The sequence below is a fragment of the Oryctolagus cuniculus genome, chromosome 11 (assembly GCF_051225735.1).
Source record: "Oryctolagus cuniculus isolate XC-2025 breed Fujian yellow rabbit chromosome 11, ASM5122573v1, whole genome shotgun sequence".
NCBI classification, from domain to species: domain Eukaryota; kingdom Metazoa; phylum Chordata; class Mammalia; order Lagomorpha; family Leporidae; genus Oryctolagus; species Oryctolagus cuniculus.
The window spans coordinates 96,272,908-96,296,560 of NC_142877.1; the positions used below are offsets into that span (position 1 = coordinate 96,272,908).

The window sequence follows — 23,653 nt, forward strand, 5'->3', positions numbered from 1 at the left end:
ATTTGAGTCAAAGGATGAGGACACATTCAGGCATCTTAGGGCTCCTTTATCTCAACCTACATATTATGAGACACAGCATCTCTCTTCCTACATTTCACAATAAAGATTGTATAAACTCCTAGATAATAATCTTTCCAAGATTAAAGAACTGAAACTCACTAGAGGGGAGGACATGATACACAACAATTTCCTTAAGAACTCATAAAAATCCCCTGAAGTTAATTTGGCTGTTACAGACAGTACCCTGGTTTCAGGGAGCATTTATTGAGAGGCTGCTACATCCCTCATGGTTGGTGCAAGCCAGGGGCTTCACCCTGAACTGGGAGGTGGTGGGCAGAGAAACTGGGTGAAGAGCCAGGAAATATGATCCTGAGTCCTGGCTCAGATACTACATGGCTTGGGGAAAAGACATTCCAAGCAGAAAATAACTTATGAGCCATCACAGAGACACAAGAAACAGGATACGTGTTCAAGAAACTGTAAGCAGCATAGCATTTGATAAAAATGTCAGGCAGGAGGGATGAGACTTTGGCCAATATATAGTAAGTGCTCAATAAATAGCTGTTGAATGAATGAATCAGAGGAGGCAGAAAACAGTGCTCAGAGGACCTATGGTTACTCTGTGCTAAGGAACTTGGATTTGTCTTTTTGGCAATGAAGAACCACTGGCAAAAGATGACTTTACTCAGTCTTTCTTTGTAGCTAGGTGCTGTATTGTATGAAAATTTAACTTAGGGGGATAACAAATGACACAAAAAGGCCAAGAAAGAGGCAATGATCATGGAGAAAAAGCATACATGGCTTGGAGAAAGGAGAGCTGAAACAGGTGATTGGATGAGGGAAAATAAGTGGAAGAAACACTGAACCTGTGGGCTCTCAGGTCCTAAGGTGCTTGCTAGTCATACTGGTTCACATGGAAAGTGCATGAAGAGCAAGCACTGATCACTTTAGCTTTACACACGCTGAATGGAACGTCCAGGTAGAAATAAGCCCCAGCCAATATTTACTGAGCCAGCCTTTCTTACTAATGCCATTTTTAAGACAAGTAAACATGGTACAGAGCCTAGCGTCAAATGACTGATTAAGTGGCAGAGTCAGATTCAAATCCAGCTTGGCTCTCAATCCTGTTCACTTAACCTCTGTGCAAATGGTTACATATTTGCCATGTATCCTAAGCACTCATTCCTCATTCTCTCTTCCTAGAAAAACAAAACACAAAATAACCAAATTAAAGTGATGACTTAAGCTTGCTAAGCACACAGCATGTAAGAATGCCAACTATCAGATCGTGAATTCCATTATCATTGCCACTCTAACACATAGCTACATCTCAATCTATATTTTACCATACATACATCTGGTCTCCAAATTAAGTAAGAGATGCTATTTTCAAATTCATCTGTTAAGTCATGCTTTTTTCTGTAATTTATTTACAGAAAATTAAAGAGCATATGTCATTTTTTAAGTAGGAAAAGTCAAAATTGTTCCTTATCTGAATTATAAATATCACAGAACATTCAATAAAATCCTTGATAATATTCTTCTCTTAAATTAATTTTTAAACCTAAAATCACTTCTTTACTTTCTAATTACTTTGAAAAACTAACAAAAGTTTTTTTTTTTTTTTTTTAATTCCTAAGAGAGTTCATGATGTTAATTGTGAAATGGGTATGAGGTTTGAAAGGTCAGGAATGACTTCCTGGCACTAGGGTACAACTTCTACCACTTTGGGACAGATCCCATAACCCAGCGACCTCCGTGAGCAACTGCAACAAGAATAAATCTGAGTTCTCTTTTATTGCACAATTTGCAGTGGAGGGTTCAGTTTTGACTTGGCCCCCTTATTGGGTGGATGACTCACCATTTCAGGGACATAGTTCAGGGCCTCATGGGCACGCTCATCTGATGAACTAGTCTGTTTAGAGTTCAATGCTGTTTTCATCTGGCCTTAGTCCTTCAGAGATGGAGAACGAGTCCTCACTGAAAAGCCAGGTTGATCAGGAAACACGCATGACCTATTCTGAGAAATGGAAGCAAAGACTTTAGCTTCCATCCTTGGTTACATCAAGCTCTAGAACTTACCATAAACTTAACAGCAACCAAAAGGAAAGTCTTTCCTCTTGACCCTTGGCTGGCCCTTATTTCACTTCCATGAATTTTTCTCTTCTTTCTGGCTGTTTAAGTTTTGTCCTCCCTTGAGATTTAGCCATCAACAAAAAGCTGAATTCAGGCAGAGTAACAGAGGGCTCCAGTGAGCCCACTTGTAACTAAACAACATTTGAAATGTAGCTACATGTAATGGCTCAAAAATATATTTTTTATTGTATCTGATTTTAATTCATTTAGATTTTAATTTTAAAATGTATCAGATTTGTTTAATGGAGAACTTCTGAATGTTTGAAACATTTTCAGTATATGAATTGACTATTTCAACTATAAATTTTAAAACATAAATACAGACCAAATATTTCCAATGAAAATTTAGTCTCCAAACTGAGATGTGTAATGTGCTAAATATATACCAAATTTCAAAGACTTAGTACAAAAAAGAATGTAATTATCCAGTGATTTAATATTTTTGCAATACTTGGTTAAATAAATCATTAAAATTAATATCATGCTTCTTTTTACTTTATTCACTTGTTATTTGAGAGACAGAAAAACAAAGAGTCAGAGAGAAAGCTCTCCTACCCACTGATTTACTCACCAAATGCCTAAAACAGTCAACTGTGGGCCACAACTGAAGCTAAGAGCTGGGAATTCAATACAAGTCTCTCATATGGGTGGCTGTTTCTTCAGCCATCACCCCTGCATTGCAGGGTCCACGTTGGCAAGAAGCTGCAATCAGAAGCCAGAGCCAGGAATGGAACCGAGGCACTTCTTTTTTTTTTTTTTTTTAATTTTATGTTTTGACAGGCAGAGTGGACAGTGAGAGAGAGAGACAGAGAGAAAAGTCTTCCTTTGCCGTTGGTTCACCCTCCAATGGCCACCCCAGCCGGGGCACTGCGGCCGGCGCACCCCGCTGATCCGATGGCAGGAGCCAGGAGCCAGGTGCTTCTCCTGGTCTCCCATGGGGTGCAGGGCCCAAGGACTTGGGCCATCCTCCACTGCACTCCCGGGCCACAGCAGAGAGCTGGCCTGGAAGAGGGGCAACTGGGACAGAATCCGGCGCCCCAACTGGGTCTAGAACCCGGTGTGCCGGCGCTGCTAGGCGGAGGATTAGCCTAGTGAGCCGCGGCGCCAGCTCCGAGGCACTTCTAAATAGGATATGGACATCCTAACTGTTGAGTTGCATGCCCATCTTTCTTTTTTACTTTTCTAATGTGGCTACTGTTGCTCATATAATTTCTATAAGATGGTGCTGGTATACATAGCAGGTGATAACGTCAGAGACTCAGTTTCTCCCAATTGCTGGCTACATGTCTTTAAGCAAAACTTTTTAACTCTTGGCCAGCGCCGCGGCTCACTAGGCTAATCCTCCGCCTTGCAGCGCCAGCACACCGGATTCTGTCCCGGTTGCCCCTCTTCCAGGCCAGCTCTCTGCTGTGTCCAGGGAGTGTAGTGGAGGATGGCCCAAGTGCTTGGGCCCTGCACCCCATGGGAGCCCAGGATAAGTACCTGGCTCCTGCCTTCGGATCAGCGTGGTGCACCAGCCGCAGCACACCGGCTGCGGTGGCCATTGGAGGGTGAATCAACGGTAAAAAGGAAGACCTTTCTCTCTGTCTCTCTCACTGTCCACTCTGCCTGTCAAAAAAAAAAAAAAAAAAAACTTTTTAACTCTTTAAAACTGTTTATTCATCTGCAAACAGAAGAAAATGTTACCATCTGTTGAATAAGCCTATAGTAAATTTTACATGAGATGGTAAACAAAAAATTTATCACAGTGCCTGGCTAACAATAAAATATTCTGTAAATACTCACTTTCATTTTTGTTGTTAACATCATACTCCAACAATCATGCAGACATTAGCAGAAGAATGTTATCAAAACTAATGTGAGTTTCCTACAGGTTACCTCTGGTATCTCATGACCAGATAAAGTAACTTGAGGTCAACAACAAAATTTTTCTAATATTTTTAGGTGTATTTTTATTTTAAAAATCACATTTTTTAGTTGATGAAATGCTTTTATTTAAAACAATGAAATTACTTAAAATAGACTTCTCTGGAAAAATTCAGGGCATGAGAAAATAGTGGTGCTCAATTTTTTTTTTTTTTTTTTGACAGGCAGAGTGGACAGTGAGAGAGAGAGACAGAGAGAAAGGTCTTCCTTTTGCTATTGGTTCACCCTCCAATGGCCGCCGTGGCTGGCGCACTGTGGCTGGCGCACCGCGCTGATCGGATGGCAGGAGCCAGGTACTTATCCCGGTCTCCCATGGGGTGCAGGGCCCAAGTACTTGGGCCATCCTCCACTGCACTCCCTGGCCACAGCAGAGAGCTGGCCTGGAAGAGGGGCAACTGGGACAGAATCCAGCGCCCCGACCAGGACTAGAACCCGGTGTGCTGGCACCGCAAGGTTGAGGATTAGCCTTGTGAGCCGCGGCGCCGGCCGATGGTGCTCAATATTTCAAAGAACCCAAACTCAGCAATCCTCACTTTAGATTCATTTTTGAAGATTAAAGCTTCACTTAATCCACACTTTTTCTCTTTTTCTGGTCTGGATTATAAAGAGACTTCTAAATAAATAGAACAGATAGACAGTAGGAACTTTTGCTTCCAGAAAGATGGAGATGTGCCTTTCCCTTCCCCCTTCCTCCTGCCAAGTACAACCAAAAGCCCTGGATCCTACGAAGGTGGAAAAAAGAATTCACACCATTAGAAACCTCAGGACCCAAGGAGTAACACAGTAGTGAATCACTGCCCTTCCATGTTGACTCATTTATCCCAAACTTAGAACAAGAGACCATGGATACACAGAATGGCGGTGGGCACAGACATAGAAAAACCCCAAATGCTTGCTCTTTCTGGCTAAATGACCAGGAAAAGTGAGTTTAGCAAGATAGTTTCTGAATAATAACCACTCTACTCCAGCCAAACACCACAGTCAGACTGAATCCACTTCCACCTGTGCCAACAAAGATCAGGTAGGGAGTCTCCACTTTGGCCCTTGGTAACAGGTATCCCTTTCTCTCCCCATTGCCCTGGTATCAGAGGTGGCTCAGCAAAGACACAAGACCTTCACCACTGCCCAAGAGTCACTAGGCCCTTCCAGCACCTATGGCATCTACGGAGGAAACACAGGACGTCAGAATCCCCAACCATGGCCATAAGTAATGCAGTACCCTTCCTGTCCCCAGGTGTCAACAAAGGATGGATAGGGGACTGGATTTCTACACAACCTGGCATCAGTGAAAAGGTAACTACAGGGCTGGTGCTGTGGCCTAGTGGGGAAAGCTGCTATCTGAGACATCAGCATCCCGTAGGGGCTCTGGTTCATGTTCCAGCTGCTCCACTTCTGAACCAGCTCCCTGCCAATGTGCCTGGGAAAGCAATAGAAGATGGCTCAAGTACTTAGGCTCCTGTACCCACATGGGAGACCCAGAAGAAGCTCCTGGATCCTGGCTTCAATTGGTCCAGCTCCAGACATTGTGGCTATTTGGGGAGTGAACCAGCAAATGGAAGATCTCTCTCTGCAATTCTGCCTTTCAAATAAATAAAATAAACCTCTATAAAAAAAGGGGTGGGGTGGGGTACCTCATAGCCAGAGTGAAATTAGAAAAGCTAGCTGAAAACAGAAGGTTTAGGTAAGATCCAGAGAGTCATAACCCAATTCCCAAATGCCCAGATTTCATTCAAAAATCACTTGTCATAGTGAGAACCAGAAAATCTCATCTTTAATTTAGAAATACAATGGGTAGGTGCCAATACTGACATGATATTGCAGTTACCTGGCAAATCTTTGTAAAATAAATATAAAAATGATTCAATGAGCAATTATTTTTTAAATATTTGTTTATTTATTTGAAAGTCAGAGTTACACAGAGAGAGGAGAGGCAGAGAGAGAGAGAGAGAGAGAGAGAGGTCTTCCATCTGATGGTTTACTCCCCAGATGGCCGCAATGGCGAGAGCTGTGCCGATCCAAAGCCAGGAACCAGGAACTTCTTGCTGGTCTCCCATGTGGGTGCAGGGGCACAAGGACTTGGACCACTTTCTACTGCTTTCCCGGGCCATAACAGAGAGCTGGATCAGAAGTGGAGCAACTGGGTCTCGAATCCGCGCCCATATGGGATGCCAGCACTTCAGGCCAGGACGTTAACCCGTTGCGCCACAGCATTGGCCCCCAATGAGCAATTATGAACATACTTGAAACAAATGAATAAAAATAAAAGGCTTTGGCAAAGAAATCAGTTTAAAGAACCAAATTAGGGGCCGGTGCTATGGCGTAGTGGGTAAAGCTTCCGCCTGCAGTGCCGGCATTCCATATGGGTGCTGGTTTGAGTCCCGGCTGCTCCATTTTTGATGCAGCTCTCTGCTGTGGCCTAGGAAAGCCTTAGAAGATGGCCCAAGTGCTTTGGCCCCTACACCCATGTGGGAGACTTGAAAGAAGCTCCTGGCTCCTGGCTTCTAATCTACTCAGCTCTGGCCAGAGTGGCCATTTGGGAAGTGAACCAGTGGATAGGCAATCTTTCTTTCTGTCTCTCCCTCTCTCTGTCTGTAACTCTATTTCTCAAATAAATAAATAAAATCTTTAAAATATATATATAATTGAAATATAAAATTTCAGTGAAAGAGTTCAACAGTATAATGGAGGGAAAAGGAGAGAAAGAGTAAAGACAGAAAAAAAGAAAATACTCAATCTGAACAAAAATAAAAAAGGCACTAAAAAATTATCATAGCAACTGGGACATGTAATATAACAAAAATCTCAATTAATACCATTGGAATTCCAAAGAGAGAGATTGTAGCTTTAAAATTATTTGAAGAAATAATGGCTGAATATCTCAGATTTGACAAAAGTCATAAACCTACAGATTCAAAAAGCTTAGGATACCCAAACAGAAAACCCAAAGAAATCCCTGCCAAGACATGTTAGAGTCAAACTTCAGGAAACAAAAGACAAAGAAAAAAATATTGAAAGTAGTAAGAGAGAAACAACACCTTATGTATATAGGAGAAAAAACAACTTAGTGATCACAGATTTCTCATCATTAATCATGGAAGCCAGAAGGGAGTGGTACAGCATTTTTCAAGTGCTGATATGAAAAAACTGTCAATCCAGAACTCTGTATCCAGAGAACATAACCTGTAGGAACAGGAAAAATTTTAGACATTCTTAGATAAAGGAAGACTAAGAGAAACTATTGCCACCACACATAACTTCAAAGAATGGCTAAAGGAATTTCTCAAAACAGAAGGCAAATAATAAAAGCAGTAATCTTGGAACACCAGGAAGGAGGACAAAAAACAGAAAGGTAAAAACATGAGTGAATACAATGTATTTTCCTTCCATTCTTGATTTTTCTAAATTGTTTGACAACTGAAAAGATGATAACATTGATATGGTTCTACATGTACATAAAAGGAATATTTAGGACTTAAGTTCTCTATGCGTCACTTGAAAAGGTAAAATGTCACTATCAATCAACTGGAAATAGTTATTTATAGACAACTAAAATGTAAAACCTAGAGTACCACTAAAAACAAAAACTATACAGAGATACATTCAAATGTAGTTTAAGCAAATCAAAAAAAACTTTTTAAAGTCCCCATAACCTATAGAAGGATAGGAAAAAGGAAACAGAAATATAAAAGAGGCAGAAAAATAGAAGAACAGAAACAAACCCTACCATGTCAATAATTACATGAAATATAAATGGTCTAAGATACCAATTATAAGACAGAGACTTGGAGAGTTGAATAAAAAACATCATCCAACAATATACTGTTGTCAAGAAACTCATTTCAGAAATAATTATACTGGTAGAATGAAAGAAAATGAATGGAAAAATAAATGTGACACAAATATTAATCAGAAGTAAACAGTAGTACTATATTAATATAATGTAAAGCAGACTTCAAAGAAAATTACCAGAGAAGGAGAAAAATATCACATAATAATAAAAAGGTCAATCCATCAAGACAACAGTTATTCTAAATGCGTATGTAAGCCGGCGCCGTGGCTCAATAGGCTAATCCTCCACCTTGCGGCGCCGGCACACCGGGTTCTAGTCCCGGTTGGGGCGCCGGATTCTGTCCCGGTTGCCCCTCTTCCAGGCCAGCTCTCTGCTATGGCCAGGAGTGCAGTGGAGGATGGCCCAGGTGCTTGGGCCCTGCACCCCATGGGAGACCAGGAAAAGCACCTGGCTCCTGGCTCCTGCCAGGATCAGCGCGGTGCGCCGGCTGCAGCGGCGGCCATTGGAGGGTGAACCAACGGCAAAGGAAGACCTTTCTCTCTGTCTCTCTCTCTCACTGTCCACTCTGCCTGTCAAAAAAAAAAAAAAATAAAAAAATAAAAAATAAAAAATAAATGCGTATGTAACAAACAACAGAGCTGCAAAATACATGAAGAAAAAATTGTTAGAATTAAACAGAAAATTCTGAAACTACAGCTATAGACTACAATATCTTCTCTTTCAACAACTGATAGAACTAGACAGAAAATCAACAAAGATATCGAAGAACTCAGTAACACTATGAACTAACAGAATCCAATGAACATTTAGAGACTACTCCACAGAAGCAACACATATGTTCAAATGTACCACATCCTGGGCCATAAAACCAATCTCAATAAATTTAAACTATAAAGAATATGTTATTTAGTCAGAGTGCAGTAACATTAGAAACTAATAGCTTGGGGCTGGCACCGTGGTACACTAGGTTAATCCTCCACCTGGGAGGCGCCGGGTTCTAGTCCCGGTCACTCCTTTTCCAGTCCAGCTCTCTGCTGTGGCCCCGGGAGGGCAGTGGAGGATGGCCCAGGTGCTTGGGCCCTTGCACCCACCTGGGAGACCAGGAGGAAGCACCTGGCTGCTGGCTTCGGATCGGCGCAGCGCTGGTCGTAGTGACCATTTGGGGAGTGAACCAACGGAAGGAAGACCTTTCTCTCTCTTTCTCTCTCTCTCTCTCTCTCTCTCTGTCTATAACTCTACCTGTCAAATAAATTAAAAAAAAAAGAATTTTTTTTTTTTAAAAAACTAACAGCTGACAATTAACAGGAAAAACTCCAAACAACCTACTTCCAAATACCCCACGGTTTATAGAGGAGGTCTTGAAGGATGGTTTAAAAAATGAGCTGAGGTCTCTGCTTGGGAAAGCAGTGGAAGATGGCCCAAGTTTTTGGGAACCTGCACCCACGCAGGAGACCTGGAAAAAGCCCTTGGCTCCTGGCCTTGGATCAGCTCACCAGCTGTCGTGGTCATTTGAGGAGTGAGCCAGCAGATGGAAGAGCTTTCTCTCTGTCTCCCTCTCTCTGTTTGTAATTCTGTCAAATAATAAATAAATAAATCTAAAAAAAAAATAAATAAGCTGAGGGGCTGGTGCTGTCGTGCAGTAGGATAAGATTCCACCTGTGGTGCTGAGATCCCATATGGGCACTGGTTCGTGTTCTGGCTACTCTTCCTCCAATCCAGCTCTCTGCTTTGGCCTGGGAAAACAGCGGAGTATGGCCCAAGTGCTTGGGCCCCTGCACCCATGTGGAAGACCTGGAAGAAGCTCTTGGATTTTGATCAGCCCAGCCCTGGCCATTGCAGCCATTGGTGGGGGGGTTTGAACCAGCAAATGGAAGACCCCTCTGTTTTTCCCTCTCCCTCTGTCTGTAACTCTGCCTCTCAAATAAATAAATAAATCTTTTTAAAAAATGAGCTGAAATAAATGAAAATATATCATATCAAAATGTGTGGCATATCATTAACAGTACTGAGGGAAAATTTATAACGTTAATGCTGCCTTTAGAGGAAATGTCTCAAAATAATAACCTAAACTCCTACCTTGAGAAATACATGGGGCCAGCACTGTGGCATAGGTTAAGCTGCCTTCTGTAGTTCTGGCATCCCATATGGGCGCTCGTTCAAGGTTCAAGTTCCTGTTGCTCCACTTCCAACCCAGCTCCCTGCTAAAGCACCTGGGAAAGCAACAGAAGACGGCCCAAGTCTTTGGGCCCCTGCATCCATGTGGGAGACCCGGAAGAGTCTTCTGGCTCCTGGCTTCAGTGTGGTCCAGCCCTGGTTATGGTGGCCACTTGAGGAGGGAATCAGCAGATGGAGGCTCTCTCTCTCTCTAACTCTGTCTTTCAAATAAATAAATCTTAAAAAAAAATTTTCAAAAATAAAACCAAAATAAACCAAAAGATTTTTAAAATTTTGTTGTTTATTTATTTGAAAGGCAGAGTTACAGGGGTGGAGGTGGGGGGACAGAAAGAGGTCTTCTATCCACTGGTTCACTCCCCAAATGGCCACAACAGCTGGGGCCAGGCCAGGCTGAAGCCAATAGCTTCTTTTTGGTTTCCTGCAAGGGTGCAGGAGCCCAAGTACTTGGGCCTTTGTCTGCTGCTTTCCCAGGTGCATTAGCAGGGAGCTGGATCAGAAGGGGAACAGCAGGGAATCAAACCAGCACCCATATGGGATGCTGGTGCTACAAGTGGCAGATTAACCCACTACACCACAGCACTTGCCCCACATCTCTCACTTTTTCTCTGCCTCTCTTTCTCTCTTTCTGTAGCTCTTTCAAATAAATAAATAAATCTTAAAAAACAATTAAGAATGAATGGGATATTAGCAAAAACATCACAAACATCAAACGCTTAATAAGAGACTATTGAAAATAACTCCATACAAATTCACAACATAGAAGAAATGGACCAATTCTTCAAAAAGCATACCCTATCACAACTCATCCAATGCAAAATCAATAATTTGAATAGCTCTATAACTAATTCAACTCATATTTTTAAAACACCTCAAAAGGAATCTCCAGGCTCAGATAGTTTCTCTAAAGAATTCTACATTTAAAGAATTAAATTTAAACAATTTACATTTAAAGAATTAAAACATTTAAAGAATTTTTTTAAAAATGGGGGCCTACACTGTGGCATAGTAGTAAGCCTCCACTTGCAATGCCAGCTTTCCACACAAGAGTACCAATTCAAGTCCCAGCTGCTCCACTTCCAATTCAGCTTCTTGCTAATGTGGCTGGGAAAGCAGCAAAAGATGGCCCAGGCAGCTGGGTCCCTGCTACCCATGTGGGAGACCCAGATGAAGTTCCTGGCTTTGTCCAGATCCAACTGATGTGGCCATTTGGAGAATGAATCAGTGGATGGGAGATCTGTCATTTTGCTTTTCAAGTAAATAAATAAATCTTTAAAAAAAATTTTTTTTGTATAATCTCTTCCAGAAGACAAGAGGGAATAAATAGCCTGCTTGTTAGTTTAACTTGGCTCCTTCGTTCATGGAAGTTGTATCCTTTCAGTTCCAAACATGCATGGCAGCAGCCCTGGGCTGAGAATTCTAAACCCCTGCTGCTGCCCTTGCCTAGGTTACTTCCCAGTTACACCCCCTTGCATCAGACTTGTTCCCCTCACCCCTCAGACCCCACCTTATACGGCTTTCACATTACTTCCTCCCTGAAACTCGAAGCAGGTGAAGACCCATGTCTTGTGCAGGTCCAGCTCCTTGTATGCTTTTGCTGTGGCACTTTGCTCAATTTTAATTACTTGTTTGCAATGATATACCTCAAGCCTGCCTCATCCTCTAGTCGAAGCTGTAAACTGTAATACAGTAGGAAAGTGGATTGTCTTGTTTATTCTCTATCACTGGCTTGGATCCCAGCAGCATGGATTGAAACATCATTGGCTCAATAATTATTGAGTGTACAAGTCAGGGTTCTTTACAAAAATAGAACCAATAGAACATATGTGTGTATAGATGTGTGTGTGTACATATATATATATACACACCATATATGTAATCTCAAATCAATATTCATAATCTCATGTCAATAACTTTTATGGGTGTGTCATACATCATATAAAGTTTCAGTCAATAACAGGTCACATATACAAAGGATCTTCAAAAAGTTTATGGAAGAACATATTACAAAAAAACTATGCATGGATCTCAACAAACAACCTGATACCTGATTTTTTTCATTCTCATTTTCCATAAACTTTCTTTTTTTTTTTTATTTATTTATTTTTTTTGACAGGCAGAGTGGACAGTGAGAGAGAGAGACAGAGAGAAAGGTCTTCCTTTTTGCCGTTGGTTCACCCTCCAATGGCCGCCGCGGCCTGCGCGCTGCGGCCGGCGCACCGCGCTGATCCGATGGCAGGAGCCAGGAGCCAGGTGCTTTTCCTGGTGTCCCATGGGGTGCAGGGCCCAAGCACTTGGGCCATCCTCCACTGCACTCCCTGGCCACAGCAGAGAGCTGGCCTGGAAGAGGGGCAACCGGGACAGAATCCGGCGCCCCGACCGGGACTAGAACCCGGTGTGCCGGCGCCGCTAGGCGGAGGATTAGCCTAGTGAGCCGCGGCGCCGGCCCAACTTTCTAAAATACCTTTGTATAATAATTGTTCCATAAATTATATTACCTCATGATGTCATAGCTGCTCTAGTTTGTGTACATACACTCTGATGTTCACACAATGAAAAAAAAATCACCTAACAATTAATTTCTCAGAACATCTCCCCATTGCTAACCAACACATAAATTGGAATATATATGGCAGTGGTGATGACTCTAACAATTGGGTTTCTGTCACCTCTATGGTGACAAACCTGGTTTGAGTTTTCAACTCCTGGTTTCAGCTTGGCCCAGCCTGAACCTAACCCTGACTGTTATGAGTATCTGGACAGTAAATCAGCAGATAAAATCTTTCTCCCACCCTACCCCATACTGTGTATCTATCTGCCTTTCAAATTAAAAAAAGATTGATTTTCCCCATTCTGTAAACTTATTCCTACTAATGGTTACAGCTATTCTCCACTAAGTGTTCATTATTTTTCTGAAACTGTCATGTTTTCCTGCACTGTGTAATTTAAATCACATAGTCCTATGCAGCAGATTTTACAGAGCAGGTGACTGAGGCTCAGGTGGGTTAAGAGATCTAGCCAAGGTCAAACCAACCTGGGAAATGAAGCAAGATGAGTCTGATTCTGCAGCCCACATTCTGAGCTACCACCCTGGGAGAAAGGGAATCGCAAGGTCACCTAACTCATTGCCCTGTGGTTCTGGACAACCTGGGTCAAAGAACTGAGTCCTGTGATGAGAACAGAGGTGAGCAGACAGAGTGAGCAGCTAACTACTGGTCAAAGTTGTCCCATAGAGAAAAACAACTGGACCTCCCAGGTAAGTAATAAATATGAGCCAGGGAAGTGCCAAGGATCTAGAAACTGATTTATCAAGCCAAAGTTAACCAGTTAGATGAGTTTCATTCCAAATTTTGGTAAATCAATTTGTCCTTGCTTCCAGATGTATGTTTGGTACATACCACCCACCCCTTCCTTACATTTGGATATCTAGTTGCCTTTTTCTATAAGATTTTCTCCTTTAAAAACTACTGCTAGACCCCTTGGAGTTTCGGAGGGACAGAGGTTTTCAGGATTTCAAGGGATACACATATATTGTATCTGTAGAGCTTTCTGTGTGTCTCTCCTTCCCTCCCCACAAAACACACTCAAGAGCTCATGGATAGGACACTAGGTAACCTCAGACCTTGTGGGTGGCCTCCCAGGTAAACACTTTATTTAGTTCCCATGACATCGTCATTTGAAGTCATCCACCAACTTTAGAGTCTATGAACCCGTGATTCATCCGCACATAGCATTCTCATCAGGGCCTTCTTGGTGGCCCACATCCCAGTAAAGCTTCACTTGGCACAGGGAAAGGGTTAATTTAAGACGGGGGAAGCATTTCCTAGCACCTCTCTGAGCCAAGAGGCGTGCTAGTGATTTATGTGCTGTTCCACTGCCTCTCCCAACACTTCCATGTGATTAGCATTATCCCACTGGCAGAGGAGCAAGAGGGGGTAACTGACCTGCCCAGGTCATCCTGCCTCTCCATGGCAGCACCAAGACGTGAACCTGGGACTCCCTGCATCAGACACGGCTGCTCTTTCCTGTACTTAGTCTAAGGAGAAGTTGTTGCCATGAGACACAGAAAAAGTTCTTCCTGGTATCCTGAAATAACAATTTAAATCAAGGACCTAAATGGTGGAATAGCAAATTTAGGAAATGACATGCTTCTTTTGGCTTTTTGTCTTGCTCCTTATTGGACTTTGGCATAAAGAAACTTAACTATCTCTAAGTAAGGCCATACTCCTTTTCACTGACCAGTCTGTGGAATAGGGTCTGTGGAATAGGGATAGGCCACTAAGGGATGGATCAAGCCAGATCTCTGGCCTCGGCCAGCTCCCAACCTGGCAGCTGGAAACACAGAGTACTACTATACACTGAGTCATTTGCTCCTACACAGCCTGGGAACAGATGCATCCCCACAGAAGAAAGACCAAACTTGAAGATCAGGTGAAGCCATACTGAGACCTTCAGGACACTCCATATATCCACTTCGCTTATATAATACGTACTTAGCACCAAGCACCTGTTGAAGTACTTTACACATATGAACGCACATTAGCCTACAGGAAGCCTATGAAAAGATGATAATGTTCATCAATAAGGACAATGGAAAGTGTAATAGTGAGCAAAACTACAAAATGTGGTAAAAATATAAAAGGACTTCAAAAAAAATCATAGAAAATAGATTTAAAAGATAAGTTTAGGGGTAGGCATTGTGGTGCAATGGGTTAAACCACTGCTTAGGATACCTGCATCCCACATTGGAGTGCATACGACCAAGTCTCACTTCTGCTTCTGATCCAGCTTCCTGCTAATGCACCTACGAGGCAGCAGATGGTGGTGGTTGAAGTACCTGGGTTCCTGCCACCCATGTGTGAGACCTGGCTGGAGTTGCGCAGTCCTAGGTATTGTGAGCATTTGAGGAACAAAGCAGCAGATGGAAGGTATCTCTCTCTATCTATCTGTGTGTGTCTGTCCTTCCTACACTCTCCCAGTCACTCTTTCAAATAAGTAAAACTTAAAAGAAAAGATGACTTTATCTTGGTGCAAAAATTGAAATCTGGGGGGCTAGTGCTGTGGCATAGTAAGTTAAGCCTCCACCTGTGGCGTTGGCATCCCATATGGGCACTGGTTCGTGTCCTGGCTGCTCCTCTTCCAATCTGTCTCTCTGCTAATAGCCTGGGAAGGCAATGGAGGATTGCTCAAAGACTTGGGCCCCTGCACCCAAATGGGAGACCTGGAAGAAGCTTGTGGCTCCTGGATTCAGATCAGCCCCGCTCCAGCCATTGCAGCTATCTGGGGAGTGAATCAGCAGATGAAAGACCTCTTTCTCCCTCTCTGTAACTATTTCTCATATAAGTATTTTTTTTTTTACTTGAAATCTGTTCATATAAGATATCTTCCAAAAGTTCATGGAAAATGTGAATTATAAAAAAACTATTCATGGATTTCAAAAATTTTTTACAATCAAATAAACCAAGCTTTTAATTTCATTTTCCCATAAACTTTGACGTTCTCTCATTTTAAGGCTTAATAAGCTGGAATTAGAAGACAAAGGAACTGATTTCAGACATGCAAATTAAAAAACATGAAAAAATCATTAAAAATTCTTCATATCGCTTCTTTTTTTGTATTGTTGCAGTGTTTTTAATATATTTTTTATTTTATTTACATTTTTAGGAGGCAGAGAAACAGAGAAAGAGAGCTCCCATCTTCTGATTCAGTCCCCAAATGCCCAGATGCTGGAAATTTAATCCAGGTCTCCATCTGGGTGGCAGGAACCCAACCACCTGAACCATCACCTGCCACCTCCCAAGATGGGCATTATCAGAAAGTTGGGCCGGCGCAGCGGCTCACTAGGCTAATCCTCCACCTAGCGGCGCCGGCACACCGGGTTCTAGTCCCGGTTGGGGCGCCGGATTCTGTCCCGGTTGCCCCTCTTCCAGGCCAGCTCTCTGCTGTGGCCAGGGAAGGCAGTGGAGGATAGCCCAGGTGCTTGGGCCCTGCACCCCATGGGAGACCAGGAAAAGCACCTGGCTCCTGGCTCCTGCCATCGGATCAGCGCAGTGCGCAGTGCGCCGGCCGCAGCGCGCCAGCCGCGGCGGCCATTGGAGGGTGAACCAACGGCAAAGGAAGACCTTTCTCTCTGTCTCTCTCTCACTGTCCACTCTGCCTGTCAAAAAAAAAAAAAAAAAGAAAGTTGGAATTGGGAGAACTGAGACTCCAATATGTGAAATGGGTGTCCTCAGCAGCATCCTTTTTTTTTTTTTTAAGATTTATTTATTTATTTGAAAGTCAGAGTTACACAGAGAGAGGAGAGGCAGAGAGAGAGAGAGAGAGAGAAAGGTCTTCCATCACTGGTTCACTCCCCAATTGGCTGCAATGGCCGGAGCTGCCCCAATCCGAAGCCAGGAGCCAGGAGCTTCTTCCATGACTCCCATGCAGGTGCAGGGCCCAAGGACTTGGGCCATCTTCTGCTTTCCCAGGCCATAGCAGAGAGCTAGATTGGAAGTGGAGCAGCTGGGTCTCGAACCGGAGCCCATGTGGAATGCCAGCGCTTCAGGCCAGGGTGTTAACCCACTGTACCACAGCAGCGGCCCTGTCAACAGCATCTTAACCACTGCATCAAATGCCCACCCCTATATTTTCAATTTTTGACACATAATAATTCTATTTATGGGGTATAGTATGACATATATATATATATAGTGTAATAATCAGGTCAGGGTAATTGGCATATTTATTGCAAGGTGTCTGGCGCATAACAAATCTTCCCAGGCAGATTAATCAATTAATTCACAGGAAGAAAAGAAAGCTAGCCATCAGAAATGTAAAGATAGGTGGCAGGCCTGTTAAGTGTAGCTCTGTACAGTGATTTGCCATCAAGGAGACCCAACAGGCCAGTCCACTACAGTGGCTTTCAATGTGGTTAGCTTGGGGTTCAGCAGAAGTCAACTTATGAAGAGCCCTGGCAGCTCTGCCAGCTAAGAGTTGGATCACTGGAAATGGACCTGCCATGGAGTCGAAGGATTTCAGGTCAGAGCCACAGATCTTACTGGCTCTAAGCTGAAGACCCCTTCACTCAGCCCAGCTTCCAAAGCGACCACCGCAGCTGAGGGGATGGCCAAGTAGGGTCAGCAACATTGCAGGCAGAACTATAAATTTCCTGTTAGAGTTGCCACCTGCCTTTACCTGGCCAGCTCTCCTCCCAGGCCAGGTAGGTAATGGAAGTCAACAGGGTGCCTTCCCCAAGGAGGTTCACACCTCCCTTAGGATGTACACTATGTGAAGAGATAGATAGGTCTGGGCCTCTTAACTTACAAGGCCTAAAGCCCACCAGATTATTATCAAGCCCCTTCTGTCAGGTTCTATTGGCCTCTCAATCAGAACACCTTGTTGTGGCTTAGACAGTACCTTTCTTGGGTCCTCTAATAATGACTGTCCTTTGTTCTAGACCCTGTCTAGCCCACTTGGGTCTCATTCCTTTGTAATCATAGCATCTATTCTAACACCAATGGCTCTACTCCCAACCTGTGTGTACTGATGGTCCTCTCCACTTAATGTTGTATGATTATTCATTATTTCTCTACAGACAAACCCCTCTATCTGCAAAAGTTGAGAGGCCTTTCTCCCGGTCTTGGCTGGGATCAGATTTTTTTTTTTTTTTTTTTTTTGACAGGCAGAGTGGACAGTGAGAGAGAGAGACAGAGAGAAAGGTCTTCCTTTTGCCGTTGGTTCACCCTCCAATGGCCACCACGGCTGGCGCGCGGTGGCCAGCGCATCGCGCTGATCTGATGGCAGGAGCCAGGTACTTATCCTGGTCTCCCATGGGGTGCAGGGCCCAAGGACTTGGGCCATCCTCCACTGCACTGCACTCCCGGGCCACAGCAGAGAGCTGGCCTGGAAGAGGGGAAACCGGGACAGAATCCGGCGCCCCGACCGGGACTAGAACCTGGTGTGCCAGCGCTGCAAGGCGGAGGATTAGCCTAGTGAGTCGCAACGCCAGCCTGGGATCAGATTTAAACCACGTCCATCAAACAATCCTCACAAGGGTCCAGAGACCCCCCTCTCATTTCCTCTCCTCTATGAAATCCTTTCATTACCTGGTTAATGCCACTCTTAGGATCATTGGTTGCTATTCTCACCCTGACTTACATACTACAGTGTCTGTTTAAGTGTTTATAGCAGGTGATAATGGAATGAACCAAGGCCTTCAGCAACCAGGCAGTCAACGAGGTGCTTCTCCATCCATACATGCCTGTCCCTGCAGAGCCCCAAGATAGCCCCAGCGGGCCCCTGTAGATGACGTCCCCAGTCAGCAGGAAGTAGCCAGAGACTCATTGTCGCCCCCTTTCCTATTATCAAAAGGTCAGGATGGTAGCTTTGGGATCCACATGGAAGGAAAGCCTATACTTCCGGGTATGGAGAATCCCTACTTGTACTTTCAGGGAAGAAGAGTCCTTGTCAAGGTCCCCGCGGGTGCCTAAAGGTCAACCAATGAGGATCAGACCTGCCTCAACCTTTAACCCCCATGACCTGAATCTATAAAAGGAGCACTCCCGATCTCTGACGCGCGACTTCCCTGCCCCCCCCCCCCCCCCCCCCCGTTGGGACCGGGGAACCTCGCCCGGGAGCGGAATCCCAATAAAAGCCTGTGAATTAATTGATTCTTCTGCCTGGGAAGATTTGTTATGTGCTGGACACCTTGCATCTGTCTCCCTCAAAAATTTATTATTTCTTTTTGTTGGGAATATTCAAAATCCTTTCTCCCAAAAGCACAACAAATAAAAACAAAAATGACAAGTGAGGTTTCATCAAACTGAAGAGCTTTTGCACAGCCAAGGAAACAATCACCAGAATGAAGAGACAGTCTACAGAATGGGAGAAAATATTTGCAAGCTACACATCTGAAAAGGGGTTAAGTTTAGGATACACAAAGAACTCAAACCACTTAATAACAAAATGAAATCCAATTAAAAATGGGGAGATCTAAACAGACATAACTGAAAAGAGACAAATGGCCAACAGGTACATGAAAAAAAAACTGCTCAATATCAGGTAAATGCAAATCAAAACCATGATAGGATACCAACTCACTCCAGTAAGACCGGTTCATGTAAAAAGGACATAGGATAACAGTTGTTGGTGATGATGTGGAGAAAAGGGAACCTCTGCACACTGCTGGTGGGAACGTAGGTGACTGCAGGCGTTGTGGGAAATAGTATGGAGCTTCCTCCAAAAACTAAAAACAGACTACCATATGATTCAGTGATCCCATTACTAGGTATATTGCCAAGGGAAATGAAGTCCATCTGTTAAAGAGACATCTGCACTCCCATGTTTATTGCACCACTATTCACCATAGCCAAGAAATGAAAATAACTTGAGTTCATCCACTGATAAATGGATAAAGAAAATATGGTCTATATACTAATGGATTATTACTCAGTCATAAAAAGTATGATATCTCATCATTTGCCAACAGCATGCATGAAACTGGAGGTCATTCTGTGCCACATGATCTCACTCACATGCTGAGTCAAAAAAACAGACAATCTCATAGGAGATAAAAATATAATGGTGGTAACCAGAGGCTGGGGAGGAAAGAGGGGAGGGAGAGATGTGGAAAAGTTAATTGACAGGTACTAGTTATAGGTACATAGGAGTAAGAAGTTGTGGGATTCTATTATACAGTACAGTGACTATAGGCATTATTAATATACTGTATAGTTTTCTTTTTCTTTAAAGATTTATTTATTTATTTGAAAGAGTTACACAGAAAGAGAAGGAGAAACAGAGAGAGAGAAAGAGAGGTCTTCCATCTGATAGTTCACTCCCCAGATGGCCGCAACAGTCGGAGCTGTGTCCATCCAAAGCCAGGAGCCAGGAGCCTCTTCCGGGTCTCCCACGCGGGTACAGGGGCCCAAGGACTTTGGGCCATCTTGTACTGCCTTCCCAGGCCTTAGCAGAGAGCGGGATTGAAGAGGAGCAGCTGGGACTAGAACCAATGCCCATATGGGATGCCGGCGCTTCAGGCCAGCGCCAGCCCCATATTTTTCTTTTTAAAAAGAAACTTATGGCTGACGCCGCGGCTCACTAGGCTAATCCTCCACCTCGTGGCGCTGGCACACTGGGTTCTAGTCCTGGTCGGGGGGCCGGATTCTTTCCCGGTTGCCCCTCTTCCAGGCCAGCTCTCTGCTGTGGCCAGGGAGTGCAGTGGAGGATGGCCCAGGTACTTGGGCCCTGCACCCCATGGGAGACCAGGATAAGTACCTGGCTCCTGCCATCGGATCAGCGCGGTGCGCCGGCCGCGGTGGCCATTGGAGGGTGAACCAACGGCAAAGGAAGACCTTTCTCTCTGTCTCTCCCTCTCACTGTCCACTCTGCCTGTCAAAAAAAAAAAAAAAAAAAAAGGAAAGAAAGAAAAGAAAGAAACTTGTAAGGTAGGATTTTGGATGCATTCACTATAAACAAATGTTAAATGCTTGAAAGGATAAATATATTAATCCTGATTGGATATTATACAATATACACATATAATGAAATACCACATAGTACTCTATAGATACACACAACTTCCAAGAGTATTAAAATTTTTAAATCCTCTCTACTACCTATTTAGAAATAAGCAATGAGTTAGTCAACCATTGTTACCATACTGTGCTACAAAAAACACTAGAAATTATTTTTCTTATCAACTTTACCCCTGTGCCCCTTAACTATTCTTTCTCCCCTCTCCCCCTTCCTCCACTCCACCTCAAAAGTGCCTCACGGAAGCCATGAAAACCAAGACCATCAAAAAGAATGGCAATGGTAATAATAACAGATGGAATTTATTAAATATTGACAATGTCCAAAATTGCATGTGTGTAATATTATTTGTACATAGCCTAGAACTCAGGAGTAGGGTTGAGGATGAGTTGTTTTGATCTCTCAGGTCTGCATTTATCAATGATGGGATGTTGGGACATTCTCATCTCTCTGTGCCTCAGTTCCCTCCGATGTAAAATGGGGATGACAGAGATATCTGTCTCCCTGGGCTGTGGTAAAGAAAAAATGTCCTGTACTTATGAAGGGCAATAGAAGCGTTTGTGGTTATTGAGAAAATTTCCCAACCTCCTTGGTACATGTTTTTATACTTAAGGAAACAAACTGAGAATTTAAATTGCCCCAAGTGATCCACCCAAAACATGGCTGGGATTAGGGTTCAGAGTCGGGTGTGGCAGATTCCAGACACCGACTTCCCAAGGAGCCTGCGCTAACCTTTACCCAGGCTGTGGGTCTAGGAAGGGCACTGTGCGCACAGGCTAAGTAGCAGTCCTCCCTCCCTGACCTTTGCTCGCTTGAAGAGCCAATCCCAAAGAAGCGTGGGGTGAAGGGGTGGAACACCAACGGAAATGGGTCAAAAAAACCTGCACCTAGGGGCTGGGGCGGGGTTTATTTATCTCCAGGGAATCAGTGCTGAAGGAAACTGTGCTGAAGAACCAGAGCCTGGCTTTTCTAAACAAACAGCCCTGATCACTGCGGGATTCAAAGTGCAGTGAAGTCAGAACCTGCTGCTCACAGCCCTGTGGCAACAAACTTCCAACCTTAGGAATTTACCCTCCAGGCTGAAACAAAGAAGGCCAAGAAGAAAGTCCTAAGAGGGAGTCGGATTCATCCCTTTCATGACTCCTCTGATACGTGTGCCCCATCTCCCCTCCAGAGAGTTAGTTCTGTTCTGTAAACTCCAAGCGCCATTTTCAGAACACCCTTGAAGGTGCTGGGTTGTAATGCAGGGGTTAAGTCTCCTCTTGGGATGTCCCCAGAGCATAACAGAGAGCTGTTTGGAGTGCCTTGCAACTCAGCTTCCTGCTAATGCGCTCCTGGGAAGGCAGCAGATGATAGCCCAAGTGATTAGGTCCATGCCACCCAAATGGGAGATCCCAGTGGAATTCCAGATTCCCTGTTTCCACCAGGCCCAGCACTGACTGTTGCCGCTATTCAAGGAATGAACCAACAGATCGAGGATATCTCATCTGTCTCCCTCTCTCCCTATCAAATAAATCTTTGAAACACACACTCCACACACACACACCCTTTAAGTCTAAATCACCAGAATGAGAGCAATTCAAACATACTTTCTTATACACCTGTGTAAGAAATCTCCTTTGGTAAATTTCCTAGGCCCACAATTACTCATTACAGGGTGTATTGTTGAAAATAGAACAAAAGTCAAGTTACGACAGAGACACATAACATATCTGATCTTATTAAATATTATATCTGGCATTTTTTAAATTTATTTTTTTTTATTTGACAGATAGAGTTAGTGTGAGAGAGAGAGAGAGAGACAGAGAGAAAGGTCTTCCTTCCATTGGTTCACCCCCAAAATGGCCACTACAGCCAGAGTTATGCCGATCCGAAGCCAGAAGCCAGGTGCTTCCTCCGGGTCTCCCAGGCAGGTGCAGGGGCCCAAGCACTTGGGCAATCCTCCACCACCTTCCCGGGCCACAGCAGAGAGCTGGACTGGAAGAGGAGCAAACAGGACTAGAACCCAGCGCCCATATAGGATGCCGGTGCCACAGGTGGAGGATTAGCCAAGTGAGCCTCGGCACCAGCCCTGGCATCTTTTTTTTTTTTTTTTTAAAGTTTATTTATTTCAGAGGTAGAGGTAGAGTTATAGACAGAGGGAGAGAGAGACAGAATGGTCTTCCATCTGCTAGTTCACTCTGCAAACGGCTGCTATGGCTAGAGCTGAGCAGATCGGAAGCCAGGAGCCAGGAGCTTCTTCTGGGTCTCCATGTGGGTGCAGGGGCCCAAGCAAAGAGCTGGATCAGAAGAGGAACAGCCAGGACTAGAATCGGTGCCCATATAGGATGCCAGCACTGCAAGTGGAGGCTTAGCCTACTACAACACAGCGCCAGTCCATGGCATCTTTCTTGAAAAAAATGCATAAATTATTTTACAGCTTTGTGTGCATTTGTAAGCACTTTACCGTAACTTTAATGATAAATTTTTGGTTAAAAAAAGAACAATTTCTTGAAAAACTCCAATAAGAGGAACAAAAGACCTTGCAAATAGAAATTCTTATGAACCTTTCATTAATCCCTGGGCAGACACAGCAGACATACTGTGGGCTTAAGCAATTCAGAAGGACCTGGATTCAAATCCTAGCTTGTGTCCATTGTATATGCCCTTGGGCAGGTTTCATGAGCTGCCCCACCCAGCCTTGTCTGCAAAACAAAGATAACAATGTCCAGTTCCAGTGCTGGTCTGGCAAGATAAAATAGTGCATGGCTGCTACCTAATCTTACCTTTGGCCCAGTCTTGGCTCAAAAATGTTAAGTTTCTTTCTCCCATGCCCCTTCTTAAACATCCTCTTCCTGGGAAGCATTCCTTGCTTCTCTCCCTCCTCCTACTCTCCCCCACCCCAAACCCATACCAATTTGTTCGTAGAGGAACAATTTCTATCCCTAGAACTTGAGGCAGTGGCCAGCCTACCCACCGCAGGCACTAAGTAAACATCTGTTCACCTAGACTTGTGCTAAGAGCTCCCAGCAACAGGAACCATGCCAGCCTGTGTCTAGCACAGCATTAAGGTTCAGTAGTCTGGTTTTGTTACTATGTATATTCCTCCCATTTTGTACAGTACACATATCTGTC

At 43.9% G+C, this 23,653-nt stretch overlaps 1 long non-coding RNA gene across 13 annotated transcripts in view; it reads right to left on the reverse strand.

Moving 5' to 3' along the window:
- The window catches only part of LOC103348347 (uncharacterized), a 370,913-nt gene that overhangs the window by 276,030 nt on the left and 71,230 nt on the right, over positions 1 to 23,653 (reverse strand). For 4 of the 13 annotated variants that reach the window (XR_016216918.1, XR_016216912.1, XR_016216913.1 and 1 more), the window contains one exon: positions 1,862 to 2,020. The exons of 8 other annotated variants lie outside the window; for them this stretch is intronic. This is a non-coding gene — a long non-coding RNA (uncharacterized LOC103348347). The remainder of the gene's footprint in view (positions 1 to 1,861; positions 2,021 to 23,653) is intronic. One more of the 13 variants, XR_016216919.1, reaches the window with a different exon arrangement.